Source organism: Sturnira hondurensis, unplaced genomic scaffold, assembly GCF_014824575.4.
Source record: "Sturnira hondurensis isolate 20B ecotype Veracruz unplaced genomic scaffold, ASM1482457v3 Scaffold0006496, whole genome shotgun sequence".
NCBI lineage: Eukaryota > Metazoa > Chordata > Mammalia > Chiroptera > Phyllostomidae > Sturnira > Sturnira hondurensis.
This window is the reverse complement of record NW_028079127.1, coordinates 11,833,768-11,841,310: the sequence shown is the minus strand read 5'-3', so window position 1 is coordinate 11,841,310 and position 7,543 is coordinate 11,833,768. Positions and strand designations below refer to the sequence as shown.

The 7,543-nt window shown below is 40.7% G+C and overlaps 1 protein-coding gene across 3 annotated transcripts in view; it reads left to right on the top strand.

The window, feature by feature from the left end:
- The first annotated feature begins 1,004 nt into the window (after positions 1-1,004).
- Positions 1,005-7,543, top strand: part of FRS2 (fibroblast growth factor receptor substrate 2) — a 106,695-nt gene continuing 100,156 nt past the window's right edge. For all 3 annotated transcript variants that reach the window (XM_037049468.1, XM_037049466.1, XM_037049469.1), the window contains exon 1: positions 1,005-1,147. The gene's annotated coding sequence lies outside the window, so the exon portion shown is untranslated. The remainder of the gene's footprint in view (positions 1,148-7,543) is intronic.

Sequence of the window (7,543 nt, the reverse complement as noted above, 5' to 3'; positions counted from 1 at the left end):
TCCCATTGCAAAAATCTCTACTCTTCTTTTATTCCGTAATTAACCTTTTTCTGTGGTTTATTGCCAATCCAAAGTTTTCCAAATTACTCCCTGTCAGAATGACTCCACGAAGAGAAATTGTTCCTACTGATGATGAGATAATGAGAATCGTGCTTTTATTCAGTCCTGTGTTGGTACTGGCTACACTGAAGTGTTTATCACACATTTTCACTTTAAATTCCTACAATTCAGAGATGATTATATATGTGTACACACACGGAGACATACACATATCAGATATTACAATTGAGGAAACTGAGGCTTAGTTTAGAGAGGTCAAGCAACTCGCCTGGGGTGAAAAAAAGTAATAGGACCCAGGCAATAAGTAAAAGTAACAGGACCTAGTTTCTTGGCCTCTGTTGAAGTTCCAAGTGATAATGGAATATAGAAACGTAATTTGGTCCTTGCACTTAAAGAATTTAAAAACTTAGGCGTAGATGAGATTTTTACACACAAGTTAAAGTCAAGAGCCAACGTTTATGGTATTGCGTTTGACATCTCTGACTTCTTTCTTCTTCTGCAAGGTGTACATAATAGTGCCAATCTTAAGGGGCTTGGGGATTCATTAACTGAGTTAAGCACCTGAAGCGCTTAATAGGGCGCCTAACGGGTTGTAAGCCTTCAGTAAAAGTGAACAATTACTATTTTCAAAGGAGGCAGACTGGAGTAAGTAGTGGAGAGAGGAGAGGCCGGGTGTCTGCTGTGGACCCCTGCCACCTAAATTTTCCGAGCATCGGTGTCCTACGTAAAATTAGCTGGCTGGAATGGAACAACCCGAAGGGTAGCAGTAGCCTGGGGAACAGAGGTGTCACGGGGCAGAAAGTGTTCTCGGGGAGTTCGGGGTCGGATTTGCAGGCGCCGGGAGGGAAAGGCCCCGCCCCGCCCGGGAGGCCCCGGCGGCTCCAGCCTGTGAGCAGTTCCGGTGCCAAAACCCGTCCCACTCCCGCTCCCCCGGAAGTGCTTTTCCAAGGATCGGGCCAGAGAGAGGCCTGTAGGCACAGCAGCGGAGGCTCGATCGCCTCCGAGTAGGGGTTCCTTCCCGGATCGGAACCCGGGGGCCCGCGCCCGCCGACCCGCGCCCTGACCCCTCCCAGCGCCCGGGCCGACGGTGAGTGGTGTGGGGAACAGCCTGGGACGGCTGTGGTCCGTGTCGGGATTGGCGCTCTCGGGCCCCAGCTGCCCGCTACGGGCTGCGGACTCCTAGCTGCGGGCTGGGCTGTCGGGGTTCCGGGAAGCGGGTTGTCGACCGCCGCGGTCTTAGCCGAACTCCCCGGGCGGGGGGGAGCCGGCGGCTGGGCCTTGGGGTGGGCGGGGCGGAGCCGGGGAGAGGGTTCACCGAGCTGTTGTTGCTGTTGGGACTGGAGAGTGGGGATGGGCTGGGCCGCGGTCCATCCGATCCTCTCTTTTCTGCTCCCTCAATTCTTCGCGCTGCCTCCCAGATTTGGTTTTCTGCGTCCGACTTGGGTAGGGCTGGGAACCTGGACACCAGACTCAATCTTGGGATCCGGTTCCCGACTGTTTTGTCCTCTAGGTTAGCATTCGGGCTCCGTAATTAGCCCGGGTCCCAGAGGTGTTGTCTCCTCAATCCCAGGGCGGGGCGAGGCGTGTGTCGAAGCCTGGGATCTTTTGCAAAGCTTTTCGTCCAGACGTGCCTATGGGTTGCCCAGGATCGGTTTGGACTGCGCTTGGGACCGGCTGTGGATAGGTCTGTGGCACCAGCGTGCCTCCCAGAATCTTTAGTGACTGGAAAGCTAGCTCAAGCTATTGTTAAAGTCATTTAAAACGAACAAGTTGAGGAGAATCTGTTCAGATAAGTTTCCTTTATTTTCTTGCAGACGTAAAATATGATGCTGTTCTCTAATCTGTATTCCTAATTTCTGTGACTATTTGAAGTCACCGGTGTATGATGAGTTCAGTCTGCAGTTGTTGCACAAATGGATTGCAAAGGGGAGAACTGTTACACCTCCTCTTCCTTGAAGTTTTTATACCTCCTTTTTTGGAACTGTCATTTTCCTTCACTTTTAAAGAGTTGTTTTTGGTAACTTCTGAGGTTCCTTCTTATACTGTTAACAGCTATACACCGTTCACACGGGTGGGCAGGGGTGATTTTTTAAATGTTTTTTTCTTTAACTTATGAAGTATTTAGCTTGGATAAGTTGAGAATTTCCTGAGCGAGAAAGCAATCTATGCATTCTAACGAACAGATTTTAGGTAATAAATGCCGCTGAAAGGTTTGTAGGAAATGAGGGTTTTTTACATTTAATAGTAATTTTTCAATTATGATCATAAGAGAATGCATTTATTGTAATTTATGACTATCAGCAGATGACCAGTGTTTTTGCAGTGTGAAGTGTACACAAATCACCTCTGTGAAGCACCTGACACTTTCCCCACTTATATGTTAGGATTTATACTGAAGTTATTTTGGTACTTATCTCATTTTCTCTCCTCCCACTGACTGGGGAGGTAATATGAATTAGGGAAAAATAGATTGAAGTGACAAGTTTTGTGAGCTCTCCTATGCAAAAGAAAATTTATTTCAGGGGTTTTGATCTTTGGGCAAATGGTGGATGATTTTTAAGTTCCTGGAAAAGATTGTGGGCGGAAAGTTAGTTGCTCGACATTTACATTCAGATAGAAACTGTAGATTCTTAGCCATTTGGTTAATTGTTTAAAGCATACAGTTGGAATATTGTAATTGAGAGAAACTGGAAAAGGAGTCAAGTTAGATATGGTTATGGATCCGTACTGGTGGTAGTTAATGTCTTTTGAAGGGACATATTTCAAGAATTATAACAGTTAAAAAAGATACTTGGGAAAAACCAGCTGCCCTTAGGCATTGTAAATTTTATTGTGTTCAAGTCAATTCAGTAGATACTGAATATTTGCATCGTTAATTATGTTCAGGTCAATTCAACTGATATTGAACATTTGCTGTGTTAGACAAACATGTGGGAGCAAATACAGATACAGCCCTAGCAACTAAGATTTGTGTTTTGGCATTAATTTTCTATGGTGTGTCAGAAATTGTTAAGAGATGAATTATATTGTTTAAACATATTAAACAGTTTTTCTAATTGGAGGTGGTGTGTGCTTCACGAAAAGCATTAATAGGCTTTGTGGGATACAATGATTAAGTTTTTGGTCTTGAGGAATTTGAAATCTAGAAGGGGATGTAAGATATTTGCATAAAAGTTTACAGCTTAAAGAAATATCTGTAAATATTTAGGTTTGACCTTAAGTTTGGGTCATGAAAGGGAAATGGGTTCATTTTTAGCTGGGGTAATTATGGAGAGTGGTGGAGGTATAGTAATACTTCTGAAGTTATGTCTGAAGCTATTATTTATTGACCAGTAAGTGACCACCAGGCTCTGCTAGTTGGGGACTATGTAGCTAGTAGATAACTGAGCCCTAATTTGGATCTAGGTCTACCTGGTGCCAAAGCCTGTATGTTTCCACTGTATCATGTTATCTCCCAGTAAACGGGTGACCCAAGTTCAACATTGCAGAGGGTAAGGCTTTTTTCTAAAAGAAAAATTTTGGTTTTGGGAATAGGTGGGTGAAGAAGGCTTTTCAAATAAAGGGAATGATGTGGCACAAGTGTGGAGGAGAGAACAGTTCATGGTGTACTGAGAGAAAAGTTAGAGGACCAGATTGCCTAGAATATCAAGTTCATTTTGGGGACTAAAAGGTGAGGTTTGAAATTTAATTTGGGGCTGGAACTTGTTTAAATGCTATATTTAGTTCAACATTTGGGAGGTAATGAGAAACTACTAAGGTCAGTGTAGTGTATAGAATTTTTTGTTGTATAAAGCTGACTTTCAGTGTATAGAGTTGACCCTTGAAAAACGTGGGTTGGAACTGAATGGGGCAGTTTATATGTGGATTTATTTTTTTCATTAAATCCATATAGTACCATAAATGTAAATTTTTCTTAATAACATTTTCTCTTGCTTACTTTATTGTTAGAATACAGCATGTAATACATAAAACATATAAAATATACAGGGTGGGGCAAAAGCAATTTTACAGTTGTGTGGGAAATAATACAATAAATAGTAATAGAAGAATAAACTGAGTTTTGTGTACACACAACTGTAAACCTACTTTTGCCCCACCTTGTATGTTGATCACCTGTTTATGTTGTTGGTAAGACTTCTGGTCGACAGTAGGCTGTTAAGTTTTGGGGGAGTCAAAAGTTACGTGTGGATTTTTGACTGTTGAGGGGGTTGTTGATGCTCCTAACCCCCACGTTGCTCAAGGGTGGACTGCAGTGTAAACACTGGGTAGTGCAATGGTGGCATTGAGATGATTTAGTAGGAGGGGTTGTTGGGGAAGGTTTGGAGGAAGTGGAAGCTGAAGGCTAGATTTGTTTATTTAAAAATATTTTTGTTTATTTATTTTTGGAGAGAGGGAAAGGGAAGGAGAGAGAGAGGGAGAGAACATCTACTAGAGAGAGAAACTGATTAGTTGTCTCTCATTCAGCCCTGACTGGGACGTGATGGAACTGGCAACCTTTTGCTTTGTGGGAGGATGTCCCGCCAGCTGAGCTGCACCCATCAGGGCAAAGCCATACTCATTTTAAGTGTGGAAGATGGTGATGATGGTACTTAAGATTACGAGAAATATGGGAAAGGGTGTGCATAATATATCAGTTTGAATATGTTGAATATGTTTTTATATATGCTTGCCAAACACTGCAAATGCCCAGAGGCTTTTCTAAATGTGGGTTTGTAGTTCATGAGAGAGTGCAGTAGTGCTAGGCATATATTAAACCTGGGTGTAGGTGATAATACAAAACATGTACTAGTTGAATCTATAAAAGGAGATGAAAGAATCAAGAAGGAGTTTAGAGAGGAAAGAAAAAATTCTTTTAGATGACATCTATTTAAAACAGAAGAAAAAGACAATATAGATAATTTTATATAGTGGGAAAAGAACTTGGTAATCTGTGTACTCTCCTTCATGTTGCAGATTCAGATTAGAAAGGGTCTGATCATTGAAAATCCAACTGGGAATGAAATTTTCTTGCTATTGCTATTAAGAATTCTATGCTATCATTGCCCTATTTCAGGGAGGACAAACTATTTCACATTCGTTTGGTCTAGACTCTCAGACTTTGGTTATTTAAGAGCTGTTTGGTTGTTTCTTTTGGACATTTGCTGGCAAGTGATATGTGAAGATTTGGAAGCAAATCTCTGATACAGTGTTGCGTTTATTTATATGTATGACTTTCAATTTTCGTTTTGATATCAAGAATCTTTAAATATTCAAGGATAATTTTTATGCCTCCTATTACTACTGGCTAGTAATAGTGCCTTTCATAGAAAATGGTATTTAATTACATATTTTCTTCTAACTCTCTGTAATACATATTTTTAAAAAAAGATTTTATTTATGTTTAGAGAGAGGGGAAGGGAGGAGAGAGAAAGGGAAACATCGATGTGTGAGAGATACATTGATTGTCTCTTGCAGGCCCCCAACTGCAGACCTGGCCCAGCAAACCAGACATGTGCCCTTGATTGGGAATTGAACTGGTGACCTTCTGGTTAGCAGGCCAGCCCTCAGTGCACTGAGCCACAGCAACCAGGGCAGTACTTTTGATTAATATGAATAGTTTTCTCTCTAGGTCCTGATTATCTTAGAGGGATAGAATAAGATACTTTTAACCATTATATAATGATATATATTTGGTTGGCCAAAAAGTCTGTTTAGTTTTTTTTCCATAAAACAAAGACGCATTTTTCATATTCACCAATAATTTTATTGATTTGGATCTTTTGAATATGTCGGTTGTCTCCCGCTATTTACTGGCTTCCAGTGGGCAGAGGCCAGGGGTGCTGCTGCATATCTTCCAGTGTGTAGACAGCCCCCCAGCAAATAATGATTTGGCCAAAATGTCAATAGTGCCGAGAAACCGAGACACTACTTTTGACACATTTGATCAATCGCAGCACCTTCTCCATACAGCTGCACCAATCTTTTTTTGCGTTTTAGTTGCAATTTTACCTTTCTTAAAATAATAAAGTATAATACACCGAAAATGTTGTATATCTTCTTCCATCTTCACTATTAAAATGGCTGCACAAAAATTCACCAGTTTTGATAAAAAATGCATGCTGATATGACAGCTGTCACAATACAGTTTAACAAAATTGTTTTGAATGAAATTAAAAACAACTAAGCACCATTAGAGTCATTGTACGGAAAAAACAATGGACTTTTTGGCCATTGTTTATAATATATAAAATCTGTTTTAATTTGGAAACTATTTAAGAACTATGAATTGGCCCTGGCTGGTGTAGCTCAGTGGATTGAGCACGGGCCTGCGAACCAGAGTATCCTGGTTCAATTCCCAGTCAGGGCACAAGCCTGGGTTGCAGGCCAGTTCCCAGCAGGGGACACATGAGAGGCAACCATACATTGATATTTCTCTCCCTCTCTCCTTCCCTACCCCTCTAAAGATAAATAAATAAAATATTAAAAAAAGAACTATGAATTTATAGAATTTTGTGTGGTTTTCTGTTTAGCTATTTAAGGAGTGGGAATCTGTGTATTAATGTATAAAAGATTGTAATAGTTTGCAAAATGAGGCTAATCGTTGTAATTTTTTGAGGGCAAGTTTATTAATTTTAGACTGAGTTACCATGAAAGTGTTTATTTTCTTCTGGGAATTAATACATTCACTTTGTTTTTTAGGAATATTTTTTACTATATCACAGAAACTTGGGACAGTCTTAAGGAAGAATCCTGCGTCAGTGTTGTTGGAGGCAGGGGGTTTTGTGTGTGCTTTGTCTGGGCTGGTTGGCTTAGTTGCAGTGAGCCTGGTATTAATGAGGCAAAGGTCAGGAGTTCCATTTAGCTTCATTCTGAATGATGGCTAGGGAGTACACCTCTGACTCCTGCCAGCTGTCTTGGAAATTCCTCAGTTGTCATTGGTCACAAAGGTGACTGGATTAGGGCCTATCTTTATAGCACTGGAAGAATATTAGAGGAAACATTGTAATGGTTAGGAACTCTGGCTCTGGAGTTATACAGACCTGTGTCAAATTCTTGGTCTGTGACCTTGGGAGAGTCCCTAAACCCCTCCAAGCCTGTATTTCCTCATTATTGAATAGGTTAATATTTTGTTTGGGCATGTTTTACTGTTGCTTTCTTTTTCCAAGTGGGAGTTAGTTGCTTAGACCTGTGATTCCCAAATGCTACTATAGAGTGGTGTCAGTCCATGACAACATTTTTACTTGTCTGAAGTGAAATGAGAATGAGCTAGCTTTTTTTAAAGCCAAATCTATTGAAGTTAAAGGATAATTTTTCTAAAATTATCTTTTATCATTTTTGGTGTAAGCCTATTCTTTTATGAAATAATTGTGATGGTAATTGGTAGTTACTGTCTTTTTTAAATGGCCTCGGCAAAATAAAAGTGGCACCTTTGATTTATTATGTGCTTTTTAAGATTATGGTTCTGTGAAATCTGATCATCTTGGTATAAACAGAACCAGGGTTT